The sequence below is a fragment of the Lagopus muta genome, chromosome 3 (assembly GCF_023343835.1).
Source record: "Lagopus muta isolate bLagMut1 chromosome 3, bLagMut1 primary, whole genome shotgun sequence".
Classification (NCBI taxonomy): domain Eukaryota; kingdom Metazoa; phylum Chordata; class Aves; order Galliformes; family Phasianidae; genus Lagopus; species Lagopus muta.
In genome coordinates, this window is record NC_064435.1 from 83,136,244 (window position 1) to 83,163,927 (window position 27,684).

Sequence of the window (27,684 nt, forward strand, 5' to 3'; positions counted from 1 at the left end):
CTTACAGCTGGTGCAGAAGTGGCTCTGTTCTACCCTTTTTATTGCCCATTCCCAAGTTGTTTGAGGGTTGATTTTTTTTCTTTCATCGAGGGACATACTCTGTTAGACAAGATAATTAAATGCACATGGGCTAGATTCTGATCCTATTTACAGAGTGCAGTAAATCTAAACTCACTCCAGTGACTGCAAGGGAGTAATTCTGGATTTATGTTATTATGAATGGCATCAGAATTTGGCTTGTATAAATGAATACTAAAGAGAGAAAATTACCATTCATGTTCACACTCCTACTCCCTGGCAAAGGCTAATTTAACTTCCTTAGGCTTTTTCACTGAACTTGGAAAGTTTTGTTCACCATTGATTGTTTAGGAAAGGACTGAACCAGGATTTAGAGCTTTCAGAGAAGCCTATCATAATTATTGATTAGTAGTAGTATTAATTATAAATGCTGGATGGGTTATTGCCAAAGGAAGCCTGAGGTCATTCTTGTTATATTTCTGTTTCTTTCTGGGTCTAATCAACTTTGATAAAGACTATGCTTATGTTTCAGATATATTTCTACTTCTTAAATTCTAGTTTCTTTTCTTATCGATATTGCTTTGAGAAGCACACAACCAGGGTGGTACATGTTGATGTTTATATACAGGAAGTCTGCAGTTTCTGATAAGAACAGTGAGCCAAACGTGAGCCTGGTGTCTCCAAAAAAGTACCAACTTGAGTCTGAAGTGTGAATCTTTCACTGAGATGGACAGTGTCTGGATATGGAGGATATTTTTTCTTGCTTAAGGTTTCTTCTTCCTCATAGAGATGTGCTTTTTTGTTTTTCTTCTTCCAGTAGAGTGGAGAGCCAGAAGAGATTTTAACATGCATTTTTGACTAAAACTTTTCTGAAAATTATTTTTCTTTTAGACTATGTAGGTCTCCACACCTACTGAAGTGTAACCTACAGATGATTCGTTCTCAAGACTGGGGATTGTTGTTGGTTGAAGACATTTTTCTCCCATCCTGTGACTGCAAGAGCATCAATCAGAAGCTTTATTTAGTTTATTTATGCATTTATTAAAAGAAGTAACAAAGCCTAGCTGTTAGAAAGCAGGGAATCAAGATTTATCTTATCTACAAGTAACTTTTGGAAAAAGATGGGAATTTTCAAAGGACTCAGATCTAAACAAGTTCATTTCTGAATAAAATTATTTTTCTCCCCTGGCAAAGACAGCATCCTGAGGTAAATACAGTTGGTGCCTTATTTAAGTGTCCATTATCTGTAATAGCTCAAAGGTCACATATTTTATCCCTTTCTGATTTTTAAATATAATAATACAAAGCAAGTATGTAATATTGGGTTTTCTTTCACTGTTTCCCAGCTTTTTTCCTCAGGAAACTGAAGTAGATCTCAGTTTGTGACAGCATGTGAAAACATAAATTACCTACCCGCCAAATAACATCCTATTCTCAACAGTGAATTGTTAGCTGGTGTGTTCAGAGGAAGACCTGAGTTTGCTGAAGTGGCATAGAGGGTGTTCAGGTATCTGGTCCAGCATTGTCTCAGGGGGGTGAGGATTTAGGTCTATAAGCAGTACTTCCTCCTGTGAGTTTTCATCGTGATTTCCCCACTATGTGATTTAATGTAATTATGATCCACTTCTAGCACCTGCCCACTTGTGGATTTTCTTTTTGCCTACAGATGTTTACCATTTTACTGTAGCTGCAGTTGTACCATCTAGCTATAAGCAGCCTAAAAATGAAGCACTTGATTTGAATTCCCACAAACTCCATTTGATCTTGAATAAAATACACTGGGCTATGTAGAAAGCCTGGCTAGCTCATTTTGTTTTTATTTTTAAACAAAGAGGAAGCATGATTTCCCTCTTTGTTTTACTCTGTTGCAGTAGTTTGACTAGTGCAGTTATAACATGGAAGGTGCTGAGTGTGGCACAAACAAAGCCATGAATAAAAACTGTAGATTGATAAAATAGCTTTACCATGTAAAACAAATTCTATCAGACTGCCAGTGATCATTGAGGTTTCTACTCCCTTCCTCAATGTGTTCGCATACCAACAGCACAGATATTTCATGGAGATATCCAAAACTAAAGGCTCCTTTAAAGGCTCCTCTTCATCTGCCACTAGGACTTCTATCCAGAGTTCCTAAAAGATCTTGAAGATGATACGCTACTAAAGAAAATTGTGAAATTAAAAGTATTAGTGTGGGAGAAATGCCCCTAACACTTTGAAGCTGTCTTTACTTACAGTCAAACAGATACTCTTTCATCTTTCAAAGATAGCAATATATCAAATTTTAAAAGAAAAAGTGGCACTTTGTTGAACTATTATTTAGAAAATAAGTTCAGCAGAAACCTTTTTAGAGTTCAGATTCTAGCAGTAGCCCTTGTGTAGCTTCAATGCATTCTGTGAGCATTAGAAGAGTCTGTGTGTATTTCTTCTCTTTTTCAAATCACTCAGTCATTTTCTAGACAAGTAACAAGTATGCTACATATTATACCAGTTAATAAACTAAGTAATTAGCAAAGATGGAAAAAGACTGACGGTCAGGTCCAATGTATTTCTAAATTGTAGCATTTAATTTAATTCCTACATTTATTGGATACCTCCAACTCTTTGGTATTGATGTGACTTTTAGATGACAAACACAGAAGGATCATTTTCAGTATGTCAGTGAACACAAAAATATATTATTAAATATTTAACTGTTTCAGTACTTGATGCCTAGAGTCAATCTAGTGTTTTGTGTATATGTACTTCTAGATTCAGTCGTTCTTTCTTGCTTTCAAACTGATAAACAGCTTTTGATTATTTCACACAGATATTTTCAGGGCAGATGGCATATATTTAAATCTCTTTTTAAATAAAGGACAACTAATGCTATCTTTCTTCAGAGAAAAACTTCATGGAGTTCTGTAGGGTGATTCTTTGTCTTCTCAGAGAACGTGAGATTGTATGTCTTTCTGTGTCAATGATTTTAAACGTAGAATATCTCTCACACTTCACATTTATGGAAATCTTGCTCCCATAAATGTGGAATATCAACAAATCTAAGTGGTGGTGCACTAAACATTTGCATTACAGCTTATATTTAGAAGATTTTTCAAGTCATAAATAGTAAAATCTAGTGGCACTTCTCGGAAGTCCAGTTAGTTGTAAAACTCTACACACATCTAGCTCAGTGCCGCTACACTTCTCTCAGGGAACAAAGCTCCAGCCCTGAAAATGGCAGATCTCAGGACAGAGATGAGAGTTTCCTGTTACAACATTCCTGGTCAGGTGAGGATACAGTCTGCACAAAATCACATATTTGGAAGTTGCTTTCAGGAGCCAAACCATTCAGATGCAAGTTCTGCTACATCAGAACTTCCCCAGAATTCTATCAGAAATTCCCCAGAACCAAATCCTGAATATCTATTTCTAAAAAGTAATTGGACAGCTTATTTCAGGTAGAATATCCAGAACAACAAGTGTTGCTCAAAGTCAGAGTTGTTTAAGAAATGTGTTGTAAATGATGCACTTTGATCTCTAAAGAAATATTTTACTCTCAGAGATTCTTATGTCTTCTCTTGGATGACCAGATGCAGACAGGAGTACATGCTGAATTGAATGATTCACATTATCCATCAATTCTAATTTACTTCAAGGCTATGTAGTTAGCAGAGCTGTGTATATGGACCTGAAAAGCATTTTTCTGCCTTCTTATATATCAGATATTGATAATCAAGGATGAAAGGTGATGATTCCAGATGACAGTCTGAATTACCAACTTTTGGGAAAAAAATCAAATGCAGGACAACAGCACCCCGTTCCCCCCCCCCCCCCCCCCCCCCAACACATTTAATTAGCCTGACTTTTCCTTGGCTTTTTTCTTTTCTTTTCTTTTCTTTTTTGGTGGATGTTATTTGGAGTTGCCAGTGGGGTTAATTCTTTGGCTGTTCTGTCAAATGCTAGGTTCTAGTACAGATATTTGTGTATATATGAACAACTGTTTTTTAATAACCTGCCAAGATGCTATAATCTTCCATTGCAATCCCCCGGGATTTAATTAGAATGGTTTTCCACAGCCTGACATGTTTATGGGGCATAGGTAAAGAGACAGTTCATAAAGCTGTCAATTTTCTGAGAAATTAAAGAAAAATTGGGCTGCTTAGTGCCTTGGCAATTCCATGCTGCTGATACTAGCACTGCAAACAATGAAATCAAAGGCAATGTAACAAGATACTGATGCATTAGAGATGGGGAGGGTTTAAAATTATATACAAAGGCATTTGTCAATTTGAATTTGAATGCATAAGAGGAGAAATATGGAAAACAAAATATGAACTCCAGTAGCTGCTCGCTAAACTGCTCAGGTTTAAACAGTGCAAAGCTGAACAATAGTCTCTTCATTTCTTTATCAGAAGCTGTAACTTTCTGTCTCCTAGGGCAAGTTGGAAAGGGTGAAAACTGTGAAAGGAAATACGGCTGGACTATGAAAACAGTTGCTACTGATTTCTGTCCTTGCTGACTGGCGTCCCAGGATGTTTGAGCATGTAACAAAAGGGGAGAGGCAATTCTTAGAGGCACAGCTCATGGAATCTCCTCCTAGCTGGTACAGTCTGTGCTGTGTTTCCTTGAGACTGTTATATGCTGGCAGGTGAAAACAATCTAACTGCCAAATTCTGTTTTCTCTTCAGTAGCTTTTTGGTGGAGCTCTGTGGGTGTACTTGAGTATGGCTAGATTATTTGATGAAAAAGAGCAGCAACTTACTGTCTTCTTTAGAGTTGTCATATATGATTTTTTTCTTTTTTAAAAGGAATTGGAGTTGTCACTGCTGGTCTTTGTGCAAATCAACTTCACAGTAGAGTTAAACTGATATTAAAGACTGTGAGAAATGAGCATACAGGACACCATTTTGATAGCAGCGTGAGCCATTGTTCAGGAAAGCTCTGTAGGACATTTACCATTTTTAACAGAATTTAGTATGTCTAGTTCATGCCTGTGTTCAGGAGCAAGTATACACTTCTACATGATTCTTTTTACATTAGTATTACTGAATATTAAACCAAAGATCTACATCATCTATTTCACTCAATTTGATTAACTTTTGTGCTATTCTTGGAATCATGTTTTAGGAACAAAGGTGGACTGGGTAGGGAGAGTTCATGAGTAGGTTGACAAATGATGCAAGCAGAAAAGGAAAACCTGAAAAAAAGTTTCTCATGTCTTCAAAAAGGAGGAAGTTTAGAGGCACAAAACAGTATTCTGGTTTTTGAAAGGCTCCTCTCCAGACCCAGTAAGGACATTTTAGGAAGCAGTTGGGTTAATTGACAAAGGAGTGACTGATATTAACAGGAACTCTCTAACTTTGAGTAAAGTTATTATGGAGTCTGTGAGTGGGTGCTTTTAGGAAGATTATATAAATTCCTACTTGTGTTTTCTACCTGCTGCAATACAGAAGAGAGAACCCTTCTGGTTCTCATGTTTTACATTTTACTGTTCTGAGAGCTGGAGAGGTAAGAGGAAAGATCCCAAACTTACACACTGTCATAAACTTCAGTTGATCAGTGGAACACCAAATCATGGTGTGCACTGCATAGCAGTGACTGTGTTCTGCTACCACAGATGAGGCAATTGAAAACACAAATATTATAAAAGAGCATTTGGAAACGAAAGTGGGAAGCGTATTTGCCTTTTCTATCTCTTACTCTGCATGTTAAGCTACTCAGGTGTAAAGAGTGTAAAGCAGAACTGCTCAGGGTGTGACTCCATACTTCTGAAAGTAAACAGAAGTGTGTGACATTTCCAGCTGATGGTGTCACAGCCTACTGACAAGCCTGTCTGTCCTGTTACCTCGTCTTCTCTAACTCTACTTGTTTGCACATTCACGTATTACACACTGTCAGGATCTTTGATTGTCAGCTTCATCTGTAGTTTGTTTGTACAATACAATGCATTTGGAGGCCCTAAACTCTACTCTAGTAGCAACTGTAATTAATACCTTCAGCAGTTACTCTGGAAACATTTGCTTATTTTCACTTCACTGTTTGTAAGAACACATGAACCTAAGGATGTTCAGCAAGACCAAGTGCAACACCTTGCACTTGGATCGGGGCAATCCCAGATACGTGTGCAGACTGGGAGAAGAACTCATCAAGAGCAGTTCCAAGGAGGAAAACTTCAGGGTCCCAGTGTATGAAAAGTTGGACATGAACTAGCAGTGTGCTTGCAGCCTGAAAGGCCAACAGTATCTTGGGCAGCATCAAAAATGAGGTGGCCAGCAGGGAGAGGGATGGGAGGGGATTGTTCCCCTCTGCTTTGCCCATATGAGGCCCCATCTGCAGTACTGTATTCAGCTCTGGGTCCCAAGTACAAGAAATATATGGAGCTGGAGTGGGTACAGAGGAGGACCACAAAGATGATCAGAGGACTGGAGCATCTTTCCTATGAAGACAGGCTAAGGGAGCTGGGCTTGTTCAACCTGGAGATGAGAAGGCTTTTCTCATTGCAGCCTTCAGGTACTTAAAAGGAACTTATGAACAGGAGGGAGACTGGCTTTGAACATGGTCTGACAGTGATAGGACAAGGGAGAATGGTTTTAAACTAAAAGAGGGGAGATTTGGATTAGGTATTAGGGGAAATTTTTCACTCAGATTGTGAAGAGGCACTGGCACAGCTGCCCAGAGAAGATGTGGGTGCCCCATCCCTGGAGGCCTTCAAGATCAGGTTGGATGAAGCCCTGGGCAGCCTGAGCTGCTGGGTGGCAGCCATGCTCATGGTAGGGGGTTGGAGCTCAGTGATCTTAAGGTCCCTTCCAACCCAAGCTGTTCTATAACTCTATGATTTCTTGATCCACGTCATTTATTTTTTCTTTTGTCTCACTCTGTGTCTATATCTTCTCTTCTTTCCCTCTCATTTTTTTTTAATCTTCATTAATATTTCTACTCTTTTCTTCTATTGCTGCTCGAGTCTATTCTCTGCCCAGGTTTTTAAGTTACAGTCATTACTCCTATAAAATATATTGTAAGAACCATCAGATATAGAGTTAGTGTGATGTGTCTCTTATAACCATAAAACACCTTAGGGAGAATACTTTCTCAGACCAAAACATCATATTTTTGCTTCTTGCAAGATTATTTTACTTGTGCCTTTTTCTCATTTCTTTTTAGATTCCTAACACACTTACTATTTTTTTTCCACGCATCTATAAAATAAAGCTCACCAAGCCATCAGATGTAATTTTTTTTTTTTTTTATATTCCTACACTTACATGATAAAAAAAGGAAAATAAAAGTTTATGAGCAGAGAGACTGAAAAAGATAGGAGTGGAAGTCAAGGAGAGTCTGTACTATAGGTCAGCAAAGCACACGGAGATTGAGTGCAGATCAAAGAAAGTTAAAAATTATTTGACAGCATTTGATTTAGAACAGCCATGCTGAGAAGTCTCCTGTAATAATTTATCCTACCTTTCACTTGTAGATTGCTGAGCTGTCTTGAAAGAATTCAGAGACTGTGGAATGCAGCCACTCTTTTCATTTATGATTTTAGAAGATGGGATGCAATGTAACGTGTCAATGTGTGATCAAGATGTCACCTTCTATCAGGGCTACTCTAGATGATTTTATTTTTTCCACAGACCACTGTGAACTGAATATTCATGGCAAAGGAGCAGTTTCTCCTATGCATTATGAGGCTGATGAAAGAAAGCTTAGACTAAAACTCCACTTGGAATTGCGTTTCCTCCTGAGATGCTTTCATTTTGAAGGCATTATCTTCTATTATGAGTGCTTCTGCTGCAATGGGAGATATAATAAAAATGGAATATGGTAGGCTGTGCTTAAGGTTAGCGTGATTCAGGATCTGGTGCATCCTCTGTCTCAGAAATTTATTTCTCACCTTAAGTGAATGTTAGAAAAGTGGCATTCCACTGAAAACAGTCAAATTCTTCCCGAGTTGGGCACCGTGATTTACTACAGAGGCAAAGAATATAAACTCTTAATTAACTGATAAACACAAGAACAAAACTAAAATAGCACTGATCAAGACTGAGCTGTATTGTTTCATCTACAAAGAAGTTATAGGAGAATTTTCTTAGTGTCCTAAACGTTTCTTTCACAGATTTCTCACTATATTAGTTAAGCACGGCTGACTTGACATGTATAGTGTCTACTGCAGTGCAGTGTCCCAGTCAGTCCTATGCATTCTGCATGCACATGTCAACCCATACCCTCCAAAACTATGAGAACAGCTTAAAAAAATGAGAGAAGTTCAAACAGTGTTTGAGGATTTGGAGTTTTTGGAATTATACCAAATAGTACATGACTGTGGTAGAAGAACAATGTATAGCTGTGTAATAAAAATATATATATATATGTCTAAACCACTCATATGCTCACCATCCTTGTTAGTGGCCATCTGCAAAATGACAATAAATATATACAGAATGCAACTAGGAAGTGAATTTTGGTTGCAATAAATACCTAATCATAACAAATGATTGGAAGTGTTCTGCAATAGTTCTGTTCTGCTTTAGACAGCAGTAAAACTAGTGCTATTGGTTTCACACGTACTTGTGGTCTTGTTGGTAGTGAAACAATTAGAATATGGAAAGTTGCTGCTGTTTATCATAAGAAATCTTTTCAAGTATGCCACAGCAGATCTTCACCATTTTTTCATCAAGCAATATAGAAAGCATTTTTAAAAATTCTTTTATAAGGAAAATTACCTGTAGAAATGAAACAAGTGACCACTAATTAGATGCCAACAGTATGGTTGAGGGATGCAATGTAGCTTTTAGCTAGAACTTACTGAAGCTCCATCTAGAAAAAAAGCATGTGCTTGTAAAATAACAGATTTCCTATGAAAGAGAAGTCTGAGAAATTTTTAAGAGGTAATTAATGCCAGTTTCTGTTCTTTACATTTCATTCTATGTAGATGGTGTTTAGAGTGTCCTGAAGAATATAAAGATATGAAAGCAACTTTTCAATACAGTTTTTTTTTTTGGTCATGACTTTGTGCTAGACACTTCCTTCCTATTATATGGTGGAAATAGCAGCAATTACAATAAGCATGATCACAAGATATATTTTTCCCAGCTTCTGCTAGTTCTTGTGGCTACATGCCTGTTGTCTTTAAGAAGATCCTTGGATGATGATCTCAGATGTGCAAGTCTACATCATCCACATCTACTTCATTCAGATGAATCTGATCTTGGTCTCTGGTTTGCTTTTAAGTTTTCATGTGACTTCATTAGCAAGTCTCCTACACTCTAATTCCATTCCATTTTGAGACCATGCAAAATTTATTATAACCACACATCACTGCTCAATCTGCCTTGCTTTTTATTATAGTGTTTTGTCTATTTGCCTCCCCACAGCTTCCTGTGTCTGTTACTTTCAGGGATTCTTCTGTTGCAGGCGTCCATCTGTCTATGGTGGCTTTGATGACCTTCCACTTTAAAGCTTTAATAAATTTTGTGAAGTTTAAGGAATAAATATGTCTGAGCTGCTCACTCTTTTTCTGTATGTATGATCCAATCCCACTTGCTGTAATTATGTATCCACTTCACAAGTGGGATTCATCTCTGACTTTAATAAGATATTTGAAGTTGTTTGCTACCCTAGGTAGTCAGCAAGGTTCTCACTAAGACCAGCTGATGAACTTTCAAAGGATAGCTGAAAATAAGCATACATTTGTTCTTAGTCACTCTTTGGAGGGGCTGGTAATTTTGAATGATGTCAGGCCACTGTAAGTACGATTCTTGTCAGGGAATGCAGAAAGTGTAGAATTTAAAGCTTAGATTTTAATCTAAGCCCTCCCATTTTCAATGGGACTTGTCAAAGTACATTAGTTTAAGCAGAGATGCAAGCCATTCCCTGGGCTTGTGTAAGCCTGTCTGACTAATCCTCACTTCTGCTGCTTTTCATTAAGACTACTTTGATTAAAAAGTTCATAATAAATTCAGCATCCCACTGATTTTTTTTTAACTTTGTAGAAAAATTTTTGTGGCATTTGGGTCAGATGTTCCTACTGTTTCTAACTGAATTAAGAGTATATGTGAAGAACACGTATTTCCAAGATGATTAGAGTAAATGCCATAACACTAGATCAAAAGATTAACAAATTTCAATTTGAATTTTATACTGCTTACTTTAAAAGTGAGTTTAAATGCAACATTGATCAGTAATATTTTTGGTTCTCTGATTTTAGCATCCTACTTAGTAATTATTTGCATATGGCTTTGTAAACCTGCACAGAAACGAGGACTACTTTCCTGTCCTGTTATAACCTGTTAATGCAGTTAAAGGGAACTGGGAATTCTGGTTTCCCAGATAACCAGCAATCTTATAAGGATGTGTCTATATCTGTCTTTATATCTGTTGTTAGACACCTGTGTCTAAATTCAGAGTAAAGTTACCCTCTTGAATGATACATATAATGGACACCTGCTTTATATTCTTCAACCTTCCAGAGCAGCTGTCACTGCAATTACAAGCGAATGTATAAATCATTTGGATTATCTGAGCTGAAACCTGCTGTGTTTCTCACAGACTATTTTCCTAACTGAAGGATTTTGAATTGTTGTTGGTATTGTTTCTGTTTGCTGTTTTTTATTTTCCAAACTGTTTAACTTGACTTTCCTCGGCAGTGTTTCTCTATCGTGTTGCCTCCCCCAAAACTCTGGTGGTAATCTACCTCGAGTGATCTCCAAATTGACACTGTCAGCAAAGTTTAAACTATTTGTGTGTCTTCCTGTGCCAGACAATAATTGTAAAGTCTGACAGACATGAAATGCAGAAGCCAACTACAGTCATGGGCACAGTGGCATATTGCCTTACACAGAATCCCTTACCACTGATCTTTTCCCATAAACCCCATTTAGAAGGAGGAGCTGAAGGAGAAATCACAATCACCACAACATTTTCCTAAGCCCTGTTTGTCACCCTTCCCTTCCTGTATAATCTATTTCAGTTGAGGCCTCATACCATGACTTCCCACATATTTTTCCCATGGTCCCCTTGCAAAACCTCTCTTCCGCATTCAGTGCTTAAGGAAAATTGAGTGGGTAAGCAGCCTAAAAAGTCTCATTTAATCTTACAACTGGATCGTATCTCCTGTTTTCTGTGCAGCAGGATATACAGGTGGCATTCCCTGTAAGCAGTCACCTTGTCTTTGATTAAGGCTAAGATGTTGAGATTATTGTGTAATTTTTGAACACACCATTTTGGTAAATGCATCAGGAAAGTGTTATTTCATCTGCTGTACATAGCTGTAGCTGTGACTGGCCCAAATGAATGAGATCAATTCAGTGCTTGGCACTTGACTGTGTCTGGAAACGTGCTAGAATGTCAAGAACTACAACAGGCCACGTGACTCTCCAATCAAGAAAGGATTTTAAGATCTAAAGCTGAAGATTAGGTGTATTTGTGAAGGTGAATGCAATAAAGGAATGCATTTTTTTTCAGTGCATCAGAGGAAGGGGCTCTAAATACCCTCTCCTGAGGAATTCAGCTGCATATCAGTGAAGGTAAAGTGGATATAAGAAAAATGCCATGTGTATGGAGAGCATTAGGAAAGGTCATATATTTCAAGAAAGAATATTGTTTACAAGGAGTGTTAATAGGTTTCAAGGGAAATGTTAATTTTTTTTCCTGGCTGAAATAGCTACTGCAAGTTTTTAATGGTTAATCATTCATTCTTGAATTTTTATATTAAGCATTTCATATTACTTTATTGACTTAACTTTTATGCTCTTCTTCATTTTGACAGTAAAGAATGACCAGGCAATACTCTTTGAAAATTGGAGACCATTTGCAGCTGCTCTCTGCTGAGGAAAGTGAATAATAGGGTGCCCTCAAGGAATTTCAAAGGTATCACTCAACAGAAACTTTTGTGTCTGAAGAAAACTAGATCATTTTATCATAGTAGGCATACTGATATGTTTGCTTTAATAAAATGCCATATTTCTGCCTTTAATCTCTTGTCAACCAGCTATTAAAACCCCAAAGTGTATGCGTGCAACACATGTAAACACTCGTGGTTTCAAGTTTGCCACACAACATAAAATAAAGCATCTTTTTTTTTTATATATATATATTTTTTATTTTTTTGGTGAACAGCCTCTAATAAATTAATTGAGTAATGGCAAGGAGATTCTTTTTTCTCCAGTGCCCTTCCCCAAACCAACCAATCAATTAGACATAATTCAGTAATCCTTGCAATTTTTCTTTTTAAAAGCATTATCTAAATCCTGCTGAGTGGCCAGAATGAGGAAATGATGACAACTGTTTTCCATGTAAATAGTGATGAGCACCTGAAATAATAGCAGTGTTAGAAGATGATTACTTACAAGAGTTGGCTTTATGTGCCTCAAGCCCCCAGAATTTTGCACCTGCACTGTACAGTTCCCCTTGTCTTTCAGCATGGCAGTTCTGTGCTGTTAACTCACTCATCATTTCTTGCCTGTTTTAACACAAGCCTTGAATCAGTGCCCACAGTAATAGAATCTTGCTTTGAAAGTGAAAGACATCGTGACCCAGTTCTTTTGGTCCCTGCACCACATTCATTCAGAAATTCCTGTAGCTTTAGTTGAAGAAGGAAAGCGTAGTGAATTTAGGAATTGTTTCAATTAATAATAGAAGATGAAAAGATTAAAAAATATATTCTGAACAACTGTGCTGTTTATGAAATGAATATTAAAAATGTAATATTCGCATATTTTTTATCAATCTACAGTGCTCAGATATTTTACTACCATTCAAAAATCACAATATGAAAAAGGTAAAGTTTTACATTTAAGATTGTCAGCAGTCACACAGCACAGCTGTGAACCAGGAATAATTGGAAGTGTGTGTGATTAAGAGGGAAGGACAGACTTTTACACATTATGACCACACATTATATAGGTTGTAAGATAGACACAGCCACTTTTTGTATATCAACATGTTGGGAGTAAAGATTGCATTTCCCCTGAGTCCAATAAGAAGGGAACTGTAGCTGTGCTAGGCTATTGGCTAAACCCTCAGTTGCCTATCAGTGCTCAATTCTTTCCCCTGTTGTATGAACTCTTAATTTTTTCACTAAAGGGAAAAAATGATAAACTTCTACATTTCTACTTCTGGGGAAGTTTTCCAGTACCATCAACAATCTCGATTCCCTTTCTGTTACATTTCTTCATGAGACAGAGTGTATCAAAATGAAGTCAGTGTTAGAAGTAAAGAAACATAATCAATTTAAGTAATTACTATTTCGTTATCAATATTTTTTCCTAAATGGAGCACGTTTTTCATTTTCATATATGCAGGTGGTCAGAGATAGGATGTCTTCAAACAGCTGTCCAGGCTTTCTTCCTTATTGCAGTATCCTGCATTTTCTTATCTTTTTCTCTGATTTGTAGTTGCTACTTACACATGTGTGAAACTAACTCATTTTTTCCCCCTTTCCAAGGAAGTTATGTTCATTTTCTATTTTGAATTTCAAATACATGGAGCCCTGAGTTTCCTGAGTCCTTTCAGATCTCCTATTAATCTTTGTTAGTATTGGCTAAATCACATAATTTAGCTCACAGATTTCAACCACACTCTCACCTCACTTTTCTCCATCGTACGTATTGTTAATAGTTTGCTGCACACGTTCTATATGTTTACAGAATAAAAACTGTTAACTCATTTCTAAATCACAGAACATTCCTTTAATCTTTTACTTTGTTTACCTCTTGAGATTTATTAGCATTTTCTTTTTTTTCCTTAGATGTACTGTTTCAGCAAATGTCCTTTCAGATTATTTATTTACTTATTTGTTAATACTCGACCCTAATGAGTGATTCTATGCATTGACACTTCATAAATTTATATCTTGAAATTTATGTTCGACCGCTTTTGTTCTGGATCTTGGATTTTTGTGTCAGTCTATTAACTGAACTATTCTCAAATCCAGGGTTACTTTAAATTCACCTTTTAATTCACATTGTATAGAAAAATATATATTGATAAAATTAGTACTGTAGGCTAACCATTGCCCAGTAAGAACTAATGCATTATTAATAGACCAATACTCTTCAATATGCTGCTTGTATTCACAGCATGTTACAATGTGAGTACATATCACCAATATTCTTCTTATTTTTCTTGAACAGGCTCTTTTTTTTCACCGTGCTAATATATATAGATTTAAATCTTGTCAACTATCAAAATATCCTTTAACCACATTTTTCTTAATGTCTTGAGCAATTGTGGTGAGTTTTTCTATGTCTTGTAAGTCATTTAGGAGCCTTTGAATTAGAGCTGAGTGTGAGGACACTGAGAGCTTCTCACCCTGCAGCTGAAACTTCTCGCTAGACTTCTGGTCACACGATGTTGGATGCCTCTGATTTCTGCTTTAAATGATTACATTTTTCCAACATTTCCTGTTGTGACATTGAAATCTTTGAAGAATTTTCCATATTGCTAAATTGTGGGTCATCCGCTGTTGCTGTCCTGTGATATATCTGCAAGGGACAAAGCTCTGGAAGCCTAGTAAATCTCTCCAGTCCCTGATTCTTGCGGTCTCCAACAGTAAATGATCTTGCCTAAGGCAGCAGGCCTTTTGTGAGCAGAACTCTGTTTGGAATTTTTCCCAGACTATGGTTGTAAGGTTTGCAATGTTTTTCAGCTTCCACAAGAAAATGTGAGACCTTTTTCTTTCCATTAGCGTGGTTGCTGGAAAAGGCTTATTTACAGTAAAATAAGGATGTTGCATTCTTAAGAGGGAGAAATACTTCTAATCAACTATTGGTGTGGATGGCCTCTTGTTTTCATGTATGATCTTGTGCATAGTCTTTATGGCTTCATCTAAACAGTAGACCTGAAGGCAAGATTTGTGTCCCAGGCAGCATTCTAACCCCATATCTTCCCCAGGTGTGGCATACAACAGCTTTCTTCTAGCACCCCTGGTAGACATGCTGGTTTTCATGGTAAGGAATCTGAGGGATACAACCCGAAAGAAATTCCCACTGAAAGATCCTGCCAACCTGTGTTCTGGATGACTGATCAAGACCATGATTGTGCCATGACTTATGCCCGCCACTAGAATTAAATGTCACAGTATGCTGTTATTAGGATTCCTTCACTGAAATACAATGAGTGTGAAGTTACTGTAGTGCATATAGAGTTACTGCCTAAGATCAAAAATGAAAACGGAAACCTGTAGTGCAAAATTATGCATTAATTAGATTTTATTATTTCATTACATTTTACCACAAGTATAATCTATTACAGCTATTATGTATCTCTACTGAATTTAATGCTGGCAAATTTCTTTGTGTAGTCTGGATCTAATACTTAAAAAATATGATTGCAGGAAGAAACTACTTTTCCACATCTCGTAGTGGGATTTTTTGTCGGTTCATTTGAGTGTGACACGAAGTCTGACACACAACTGATAAACCATGGAACTTCTCAAAAAAGATTGCAGGATTCCACCTTCAAAAACTGATACATGTGAATATGACTTTTCAATAATCTCAACACATGCAACAAATATGTCTTGAATTACTTATTCTTGCTGCTTAGAATCAGACACCAGGAAGCAATAATTAAGATAGAGATATAAGAAAAGCTGACCTGGGAGTCTGTTCAGCTGTTGATATTTTCTGAAGGGATAATCTCCCTCTCAAAAGTAAGCATTTCATAGTCTTTGCTTGTTCTGGGTTACCTCAACAGAGCTATTTGTTGCTAGCAAAATATTCATGCAAATGAAAATGTGCTATACAATCTGGGCTAGTCTGGATGGAGCCCTGGCAAAACAGAATCAGTTCCTCACTTTGCTGTCAACTTTTCACAGTTTTTATAGGCAAATTGCCTCTGCTTCCTCTGCATAGTCTGTAAACACTGTAGGGAAGAAGCCATCTCCATCAACTTCTGTCTACAGGACAAAGATCAGTGAAGCACAGATTTTAGCTTTGTCCTCTGGAAAGTATTTTCAAAATGGTTTTATGGCATCTCTACAAACCTGAGTTGCCGTGCCAAGAGTCAAAAATTAAAAAAATGAATGTTGTGGTCTCATTTTAGGTCTATTTCTGTCCAGACTTTGTTAACACAGGCCTGTAGTTGGAATGCAAGGGATTTCTGTGGTCAGGGTAGAACAGGAATGTTTCTGAGAGGTATGTACAAAATTATGAAAGCTGAAATGACTATTTTTCTCTTGGTCAAACTGAAAAACTTACTCAAACTACTTGTGAGGCATTGTGGACATGCTTTTAGCTGGAGGAAAAAGGACAACACCTTTCTTTTTGATTAAGATAGTATTCACACCTCTTTCTTGCTGAAATTCTGGTGGGATATAGGAATCCAGGCAGAGACTGAGATCTCAGGGTAGAACATGCTGCACAGATGTGGAATTAAGACAGGGTTTGTGCCTCTCAGGTGCCTGCAATCCTAATGCATGAGCTTAACTGTCAATAGTGAGCAAAGGGTGATGATGAAATTGTGTTTTTTAACAACAAAAGCAGTAATCATGGCAAATGAAGCATTGCTTTACCCAAAGGTATGACTTCCACTTTCCCTAGATAGTATGCTTCAAAAGTTTCTCTGGAGCAGAGACTTAGTGTTCAGGGTGAACTAGACCAGAGACAGAGGTGTGTGTTATTGGCCTATTGAAACTCTATCATCCCAAGGAGTTCTTCATCTATACCCTGATCTTCTTGCTTTGCCAAGAACTGTTTTTTTCCGGCTGTGTTCAGAGCTACTGTTGAACAGTAGTGTTGTTTGCTTTATTATTATTGGTTTTCATGTCGTGTAAACAAGTATGAAATCTCATGTAGGTAGGAGTGTTTATTTTAGAGAGAATATGGCTCTGGAAATCTCAGAAGGAAAATCTCAGAAGGTAAAAAGTAGTCTTCCATCTGATGTGAAATACTGCTGGACGTTTTGATATTAGGACTATGCTCAAAGCTTTCGTAGGTTTAAGAAATTGTAGCAGCAAGGAACTATTTTAACAATGCAAAATTATACATGTGGTGCATGTAAGATGGCTCTGATGGGATCAATCTTCATTTCTTCTTTCACTTGGGCTTTTTGTTTGCAGAGAACAACAGGATGAGATGACAGCTTTTCTCATGGCCCTGTTAATAGTTTTTGCTAACAAGGAAAGGGGAAGGGAATAATTCTTTGCAATAATATTGACTTCTTCTGTGATGTTGGTTAAGTCACTGGGCTATTGTGTACTCAGCTTCCTCAAGAAGAGAACAATACTATTTCTGTGCCTTGCACAGGTGTTAGGACTGTTGGTGCGAATAAAGGATATTTTGTTTGTCGTGAGTTGAAGCAGCTTTTAGTTCTCTTCAAAAAAAAAAAAAAAAAAAGAGGGAGGGGGAAGAAAATAATATTTTCAATGAACCAATGCACTGCTTGTTATTCCCAGCACATACTGAGTTGTCCCATTTCATGTAGTAAGTTATCTGATTTGTTTCTTTATTCATTTTAGGCCAATTTTAAAATGAAAGTTGCCCATCTGGGAAGAAGTTTTTTCTTTAGAAAATGTTGAAGCAAATGTCTTTTGCTTTTCAGATAGTGAAACTCCTGGCATTTCTGAAGTATCTTTATTTGGGAGGGGAGGAGGAGAAAGTGGTGTTTCATATCATAGAATCAGAGAATCAGAGAACTGTTTGAATTGGAAAGGACCTTTAAATGTCATCTAGTCCAACTCCCCTGCCATGAACAGGGGACACTACAGCTACATCAGGCTGCTCTGAGCCCCATTCAGCCTGAACTGTCTCCAGGGATGGGGCATCCACCACCTCTCTGGGCAAACTGTGCCAGTGCCTCATTGCTCTTACTGTGAAAAACTTCTTCCTTACATCCAGCCTAAATCTCCACTCTAGTTTGAATCCATTTCACTTTGTCCACCCTCCCATATTTGTTCATCAGAACCGCTGTGTGTGTTTATAACAGCAAAATTCTTTGAAAGATAACAGTGCCCAACTTATTAAAGTGCACAAAAGTACTTCAAAGTACTTTTGCAACCTTTGGACTTTAGTATGATTTATAGATATTTGTGTTGTGTCTTCTCTCCTGGGGCTTCCCAAGAAATCACAGCAGTGACTGTATATCTGTGTTGCATGCCAGGGCTGAAACTTCTTTCTAGAATTCAGGGCATGTCATTATCCTGGTGTGTATATACAGCACCTCAAAGGCAGCTCTAGAGCCCTTTCCTGCACCATTTGGCTCAGGCCTTGCAGACTGCGTGTTCTGTCCTTTTGTGTGGATCACTGCCTGCCCCAGCCCCATCGCCAGCACCACCCTCATCACCAGCTTTCCCAAAAGCCTGAAGAAGCCTTCGTTATGAGCTAAGTTGCAGTCAGCTATTTGAACAAAAATATCTATCTTCTTGATCAAGGCGGGAATGCTAATAAAAGTTGGTGGTTTTCCTGATAAGAGTTACTTAATGCTTGCATTATTTTCTGAATGCTTTGGAATAGCTTTTCCAAATTCAAAATGAAAATTTTTATGGGGAAATAAGGATGCTTACTCCATCGGGTCTTTGAAAAAGCCAAAAATGAAAGCCTTGTTCAGAGATTCATCACCTGTGTTACTCTCTTTCATCCTGAACAGGGACTGAAGAAATATTTTTATATTAGTCAGCTACCTGCTGAAACTTGTTTCAACAGGACAAAAAGCAAACTGCCCTTTTGGAGAGCAATTTTGTGACTGCACAGCTAATACTAAACTACAGTTTGTACACACACGCACACTAATGCCAGACTGCTTAAACCATAATTATTAATGTGACAAAGCAAGGCAAGAGCAGCATCCAAAGAATTCATGTTTGAAGTAACAGATAATCCTGTAATTGCTACTTCTTGGTAAAACTCTTGAGTATGTGAGAGGGAGCCTTCGGTTAAAAATGGCACATGCACATCAAAGATGCTTTCCTTGTGTTTTATACAGGAGTTTTCTTTCAAGTGAAGAAACACCCACACAGAAAGGCAAAAAAAAAAAAAAAAAAAGGTTCTATTGTGCTCTAAAGACAGTTTGTTTCTGCTCAAAAGCAAATGCTGGTTTTTGGCAGCCCACAGATGGAAATATGTTTAACGTCAGGAAGGTGAATTGCCACTACAGCAGGGACTGGAAGTGGATGTCAGCACGAGGGAATTATTGTCAGTTTTTTTTTTTGCTAGAGGATTTTGTTCTACACTTTGCCAAAAGCTTAGAGCAACGTTTGTTTCTTTCAGTTGCTGATCTTCATAAAAGCATCATGCAAAGAAAATCAGCCTTAGTGTGCATGTGTGCATATTGCAGGTTTCAGCATTCAGACTGGAATAGTGACCCCCACATTCACAGAGCCTGTTAGCAGAACAGCCTGCTCAGCTTTCCCAGGAGTCATTTCACAGTTTTGGGTTTAGTCAGAGAGGCAGATGTCAAGAAACTGCTATGAAGATTTTTCTCCCACTGTGATTTAGCCAAGACTTGAAAGTCACCTGTACTGCAAATATCTCAGAGATCAAGCCACCACATTTCAATGAAAGTCTACCTACTAACATGTGTAGTAAAGCAAAAAATGACATATCTGTATGTTTTTGAGTTCTACTGTTGGATTCCACTGTCTCTTTATTTCTTCAAAATTTCACAAAATGTATGTAAATGCTCTCCATCTATGAATTTCCACAGGACATTTCCTTAAGTGGCCCTGGGAGCTGGTGAAGGTGTGATGAAACCCTGATTCAGAACTTTTAAGCACGTTTCATTGCTGCTTCTGCTAAAGAGTCATTTCTGAATCCCTGAGCAAGGTCTGGCAGAACTGTGGCCATGACCTCCCTTCTTGAAGTTGATGTGAAATGTAAATCTTCTGTATACCAATATGTCTGTTTCTTCTACAGCTCACCTCCTTTGTTCTTGCAACAAGATCATCAGGGTGTGGACAGTCTCTTGTTTTCTGTGTATGAACACACAACTGAGTTAATGTGCCTGCCTTCTGTTGGGGTATAGATGGCAGTAAATTACAAGTTTGAACTCAAGGTTAGGGCCCATTTCATGTTCAAAGGTGAGTCACTAGTATGCTTTTGCTGGACATGACTCCCATCCCATTGTGGCCTTGAAAGAGTTGTTTTCTTCTTGAACAGATGCTAAAAATGGTGGAGCTTGTATGGAACATTAAGGTGTGAGTTAAGAGTTTGTTCAGTTGTCTCTCTGCAGTTCTCTGTGACTGGCCATATTTCTAGACTATCCTTTTCATTAATCATTTCCATAAAAGACAGAACAATGAGGTCTTCAGATCAGGATTGACTCCTTCTATGTCTCTTGTAGCACCACCACTTGAGTGGAAGCAGGAGCACTGGAGAAGCCAGAGCCAAGCATGAGTCTACACTTTGCGAACTGTGAATCTCTGAAAGACGGTAAGGAACCAAATAAGCCTGGTTGTTTGAGTATATCTGATCTGGATATATGGATATTCTGGGAGGAAGTTTAAAAGTAGACAGTATAACTTGCATAGCTCATCCTGTTAAAATGAAGAGTTTTATAATGGATTGATCAAGACGTGGAGCTCAGCCAGAGCTGGGGGCTATGGAATGGAATCCTACTAAACAGTGAATCACAAGACTAGTATTTTTTTAGTGACGATTTTCTTGTGGTTATAAGCCTTGTTACCAGCAAATGAGGCTCTTTCCAAACCAATATATTCTTCGAGGCAGATTTCTGCAACTCTTTTCTTCCTAAGCTGTTCTATCTGTCATTATGTGCCATCAGGGTGCAGACTTTTCCAAGGAAAGGTGTATGCTGGAAAATTTTGAGTGTGACCCCATGCTTCAAACACAAAATCCTGTTTACTCAGATATCAGCGTGGAGGAAATACAGGGATTTAGAAAGGAAACAGACAAATACTTATTTCACTGTAAAAAGTGACCTTGGAAATGTGCATATCAATTAACCAGCATCTGCCAAGAAGTTATTCTACAAACAGAAAACTAAAGAGCTTGCAGAAATGCATTTTTTTCTTTCTGAAAGAGATGGCTGGATGCCCACATGAATACTGTATCTCTACCAAAAATGTGTATTTCTTTAAATCTTTTATCAGATTTACCAAGATGAAATTAGTCTTGATCAAAAATGCTATTGAGAGCCATGGAGTACTGGGAATAAGAAACTCCACAGTTGCAAATGTTGGTTTAGTTCATTTCACGTGAATGCAAGATTGCTGAGAAAGAGCAGAATGCTTGTCCCTCTGAAATGTTTTTGTAACCTCCTCACTGCCCAGTTTTGATTGAGAGAGGGCTGCAGACATTCACTGCGTGCCAAGTGGGAGAGAAAGATGAAAGCTTTGAAGGATCAGGGTTCATCCCATAGCAGCAACTAGCCCAGAGCTTTGGGTGGCAATAGCTCTGATTCTATGTGGAATGAGCATATATGCACTGAATATTTAGACATGCTTACCTATGTTGGTTTGGTTCTGTATGTCTTCTTATTGTTGTTTATTTGAGCTTTCTGATAAAGGTAAATTGCAGGAATTTGGCTCACCAAACCTCCCAGTCCTGGAATGATGACTGCCCTAAGAAAAAGAGAAAGAAGGGAGAGTCATTAAAGTGAGTGGTGATCTTTCAATTGGCTTGTGTGTGTTACGGTCTGTTTTAAACAAAGCCAATGAATCCTAATGTCTGAACTGCAGTGATACTTACATGATTGAAAGGACCTGGCTTATGTACAGAGCTTACTTTTTTCAAACATTACACATTATCCTTAATCTGTTTCTCAGGAAAGAGAGGAGGAAATCTCCAGCATTTATTAAATTACTAAATAGGGTAACATTGTCTCCCTTCTGAAGGCTGCTAACTACTTATCCTTGTTTGCTGAGCACAAGCTGATGGCTTATGACCACAGGACACAATTTAATAGATTGAACTGTGTCAGTCACCACGGTAACTATGCCAAGTAGAGCTTCCACTTTACTTTCTCACTGAGAACTCTGCTTTAATTCCTTTTTATATGAAGGACCTGTAAAAACTGGAAAACAGTTTGGATTCTGTTGGTTTTATTTGTATTTCCTATGTAATCACAATATCCCTCAAAACAGCTGTTTATGATCAGCTGCAATGCATTCGCATTTTTAACCAAATGGAATTGCTTGTAAACTGGTTTCCACTTGTTGATAAATAACTTCATGTTACATTTGTCTGATCAGGTAAAGATTCAGCAAAAAAAAATTTGTCTGAAGGGAAAAAACAAATCACACTCTTGAACAAATCCAAGATTTGCTATAAATACACAGGTATCATTAATTTGGTGCAAATCACAGTATTTACATGTCTACATACTTGGGAGCTTAGTGTAAAATAAGTTGAGATGGAACTATAAAGGGTGATAAAAAATGGTTGAAGTGGGAATTTATCATAGGCATGACATTCTAGGTGGACCATTTTCATTATTTCAAATCAAACTGAACATCAAATTGCAATTTGTAATGTCTTCCATTTGCACAACTGCTCTGTTAGGCACACAAAATTGGTGTGTACACTGTGCTGACAGTAAACTGAGGCATAGTGAGATGCTGGAAAGTTGTCTGCAGTCTTAAAGGAGGCCTTAAAGCACTAACTTTGGAGGGATAGAATACCGCTCCTTCTTTTTTCCCATAGAGAGAGAGACCGTAAGAACTCAAACCCCCATTCCTCAGTGCAGAGCTGTCTCATTTCTAAGATGAGTAAATATTTTATAATCAGAGTGTAACACCATTAGTCTTATGTTGGTTAGCATATAATCTGAAGTACTGTCATACTGGATGCAAAGAGATAGCCTACAGAACATGAGGTAAGACTGTCAGATTCTGGTCTGTAACATTTCCTAGCCTGTAATCCTCCTTTTGAGAAACGCATGCTTGTACTTGAGATTTGTATGTGAATGCAGAAAGTAAGTTACCAATTGCTTATAGATTCTGTTCTTGATCCATCGAAAAATGACTGACCTTTGAGTCCTAAACTTGTATTACTGATATGGTTGATGTCTGTTTTTGAGCATACACCATTATATCCGTAGGTAATTCCTAGATTCCTTGCAACACAGTCTGCATTTGCAAACGCTGTTCTGTTTTGTACATGGGACTCTGATGATACAAGAGTGTTTGCAGCGTGCTCTGCTGAAGCTGGCAGCAATATGGTAGCTTTGTAAACCAATGATTAGCAGAGAAAACCTTTATTTGCCTCATTCCCTCAAAAGAGGAAACCACAATAAAAGGCTAAAAACCTCCAGTTCCTTTACGATGCCAACATCTGCATCATTTTAGTAAGAAGTTGTTACAGCCAGAACAAATATATGTTTGCTGAAAACGAAGTGCAGTGTGATGAAGATTTCCTTGAAGACTTCTGAACCATGAAAGTTAGACACACTGTGCAGGAAAGGCTTGCTCACAGAGTAAGTGGTGGGCTCTTGCAGAGGTTAATGCTATTTGACTTAATCTACCAAGCTCAGCAACCTCCTGATCTGCAAAACCCACCTATCAAACTGCTACATTTTATTTTCTCCATATTTAATTTTTCAGGTGGAGCTTTTGGCTTCCAGATAAGCAAACACCAGCTCTTTGCTTTTAACTTGTTTTAGCATGTTAGTTTTCTGTCTGTTGTCCTAGCTGCATGGTAAGAAAGACAGCAAGAATATGAAGAAGTCTGCAGGAAGAGCTTTAGCTGACTTTTCTATACAATATATAGTTAAATAAGGAGAGAGAGAGGAGAGAGAGAGAACAAGCAATCCAGAACATCTATGGCCTTTCATAGAATCATAGAATCATAGAATTGCTCAGGTTGGAAAAGACCTTCAAGATCATCAAGTCCAACCCCAACCTGACTGTACAAACCTAACCTCTAACAACCCACTGCCATAATCATTCTAATGATTAGCACATAACCTGAGATTTAGCTCAGAAAACTAATACAAACTGCATGGAGACTTTTGATGGAAGGCGGTAATCAGTGTTAAGGAGTGGGAAAGCTCTTTGTGAGCTTCATGTGCTTCCCAAACTTGGATGTTTGGTTAGGATTAGGGAAAGCATTTGAGTTGAAGTTAGTTATGGTATAGTTACTGATGTTCCTGGACATGGAGTATACTTGATTTTGAGATCTTAAATTCAATGTAAAGGTGGCAGCAAGAATCACTTTTCTAACTTAAATCACATTTTTAAACAAATTCTGTGCACGTAACTAATTTAGAAATACATAATAAAACTAGGATGTAAGTGTGGACCGTGGTCCTGTGAACAGAACTCAGTTTGTGCCTGCACTTTACATTTGGAAAAGATGCTGCTTTTATTTGGAGATCTATGTTTCTACATTTTGCTTCCTCACTGCTGTTTCAAATTGAATGGACATGTCTGAATATGTAATACCATCGAGTGTTATTGCCAGAAAACTTGATAGCTAAATCCCTGGCCATTTTGTCTATTCATCTTCCAAGACAGGGTGATTTTTTCATTGTAGAACAGTTCTGTGCCTTCTTGTGCTATAGAAAATGACCCACATGCTAGCACAACTGTATCCAAGCTAGATCAACAAACTGGTTTAGGTACTAATACCAGTTTGGTTATGTCAACACAGGCCACATGGTTGGAGAAGTGCGTATTTACTGCTTCTCCAAACTATTTCCTCACCAGTACTGCCATAGAATCATTGAATCATTAAGATTGGAAAAAGACCTCTAAGATCATCTAGCCCAACTGTCCGCCAACCACCAATATTGTCCACTAGACCATGTCCCTAAATACTACATCTACTCTTTCCATGGATGTCTCCAGGGATGGTGACTCCCACCACTTCTTTGGGCAGCTTGTTCCAATGCCAGGATTGCTTTACAATTACCACATTTGAAGTGGTTTAGGTGCTTTGCCATTGCATTGCAGCAGTCTAAACAGTAACCACAGCTAAGCACTATCCTTGAATCTGTACCTCATCTCCCTGTTTCCACTTCCGTGTGTTTTAATATGAGGTCAAAATAAAACTCTTTCCAGAATAGATGGCAAATAATTGTCTTCAACTTCTTCCCTCTTCCCTTTCCCCACTCAACCCACCTGGGCCTATGTTTATTGAACTCCATACATTGTCAAGACAGTATTTGTAAATGGAGTTTAACTGTAGGTGAGTGGTACAAATGTAATAATATTACACAACTCTTGTTTAATTTTGAAGGCTGCATCCTCAGCAGCAACGCTTATAATGGACGGTTCAAGCTGAATTATCCATTATTGCTCCCAAAGTTTACAATTAAACTATCGATCAAAGCTGGCAGAAAATTCTCAAGCAAGCTGGGTTTACACCAGTCTTGTTTGAGATGCAGACTGAGGGGGAGAGAACCAGAAGCAGCCTTCAGCTAATCCTCTTAGTGCTAACTGTCCTGGATGCGGCAGTGATTATGTATCGTGCTTATACGATTTTAATAGTGCAGGTCCTATGCAATTTGCGACCTCTATTTCTGCCCAGAAAGATTGGAGCTTAACAGGTTTGGATCCACAGGGAACCAGCTTCGGCTTTTAGGCTTCTTCAGACACTGCAGAATGCATCTTTTCTGGGGAATTCCACAATAAAATGACTGTTATTTATCATTACAAACCTCTTTATCATTTAGTCAATAAAAGGCCTCTCTCTCTCACTTTTTTTTTTCCATGGTGTGCTCAGAGTCAGAAATCTGTATTAGTCTCCCCTGGCCTGAAGGCAAGAGATGTCAAATGCTAAATCATGATCTGCCCTGGCTTTCTGGCTAAATTGTGTATGAAGGCCTGAGGCAAAAAGGTGCACATGCTCATTATTTGAAACAGAATGATTTTTTCCCCTTTCTTTCCTTTTTTTTTTTTTTTTTTTTTTTTTAAATACATATTGAGACATATATGGTAACACACATACAGTAAACCTCTGAAAAGTATCAAACCTGAAACAAACCAGTCAGAGCTAGTGTGTCAAATGTATATGCCTACAGATTGGGAAATAGAAAAAGGATTGTCAAGAAAAATCAGATGATCTTCCCCTTTTGAACTTTTTGATAGCAGTGGGGAAAAAGAGTGTTAGGAGATTGACAGCAAGGTGACAGATGTGGTAAATAATGCATCTGGTGAATTCACCCCAGTTTCTTTTTTTGAAGGAGGAGGAGTGGCTTGGTTTGAAACTGGTCAGAAAACCTGCATGGAAACATATATTAAAGCCTGTGATTGTTTTGCAAACTCTTCTGAGTGTATCTTCATTGACTTATTTGTTTGCAGTTTGTGATAGATCACCTTGCTGACAGGGCATTGTTACTTTCCCCTAGATTGCCTAAGATACTTTTGCAAACAGGTTTTAGGCCAGTCATCCCTTGGGCAAATTTTTCTGAGAACGTATTTGCATAGAGATGTCAAGGTCTTTCACTTTGGTAAGTATTCTTGAGAGGGATGTATCATGCAAAAGTTATTTAAAGGGTCATGCTTGCCGGTGAAGCACATTTACATTTATTTATTTATTTGTTTGGAGACTGGAGAAATACTCAAGAATGTTGTTTTACAGCATTTGTTCAGCAGAAGGTGACAAGGAGCTTCTGTAAAAGCATATTAAACTCCAGCATTTACACACTGTGGACTATATGTTTAAAACCTGGAAAGCTACTTGGGAGAATCTAGACAATGTACATAATATTTCAAGCGCTCAATATTTTCTGCGTTCAACCACAAAATATTCTATTAGGTCTGCTCTGAAAATAACACCTCCTGTTTGTTTTATTATGTCGGCCCATAACATAGAGACAGATGTTGGTGGCATGGCAGTAGAGCCTGAATGTTCCCACCCGTATCCCATTACATTTTGTTTCTGTGCAACAGATGGCAGCAGTGGGGTGGTCTGACAAAATGGCAGCTGATATGGAAGGGCAGAAGAAGCAAAGGTGTATCACTGAGTTCTTCCATGCAGAAAAACTGGCACCCGTTCACATTCATGAAAACTTGCTGAATGTTTATGGAGACCCAACAGTGCAAGTGAGCACAGCAGGTGGTGGGTGGTGCGTTTCAGCAGTGATGACAACAGTGTGAAAGACAAGCCATGAGTATGGCATGCAGGCTCTTGTTCAGTGCTGGCAAAAAAAATGCATAGCTCATGGCAATGACTGTGTTGACAGATAGTGCTTTGTAGCTGAGAATCTGCTCTATCAAATGGTGTTATTGTGCTCTTTGTACCTGTTGTAGTTTCCATTGAAAGAAATAAGAGGCATTATTTTTGGAGTGACCTACACACTTGTAAATGCTGATCATCTTCTCTCTTAATATAAGAAAGAAAAAGATCACAGATTGGAGAAGAAAAAGGGTTCGTGTAACTGGGGCTTTATGTTCAAGTGGCCGAATTTTTGGCATTCTAGTTTGGGTGAAGGTTTCTTAATGGTGGTATTTATCTTCAGATCAATGTTAAATACAGTTTTTCGTTGTCGTTGTTTAAAATATCAATGATTTATTGAAACTCTGCTAATGTATAATTTTTAGTTATGACTGAAATGATCTGCACTGTCAGTGATTTTTCCAAGTGTAGAATAATGCTCTTTGAGAATCCCTATACCCTGGTCTTCTCAGTCAGATAAAAAATGAAGGTGCTCTGTACACATCCCTTGTTCTCTATTTCTCCCACAGAAAATGATGTCCTTTTGAAATTACTTGAGTTTTTCCCCCAGCTGTCACAAGAAAAGGGCTATGTGTTTTACAACTTAGCACAATCCCTACTTGTAGAGTTCAGCTCAAAGTCT

At 38.0% G+C, this 27,684-nt stretch overlaps 1 long non-coding RNA gene across 1 annotated transcript in view; it reads left to right on the plus strand.

Moving 5' to 3' along the window:
* The window catches only part of LOC125691028 (uncharacterized), a 237,164-nt gene that overhangs the window by 94,759 nt on the left and 114,721 nt on the right, over positions 1-27,684 (plus strand). Inside the window, exons 3-4 of the long non-coding RNA XR_007375887.1 lie at positions 11,756-11,856; positions 20,266-20,354. This is a non-coding gene — a long non-coding RNA (uncharacterized LOC125691028). The remainder of the gene's footprint in view (positions 1-11,755; positions 11,857-20,265; positions 20,355-27,684) is intronic.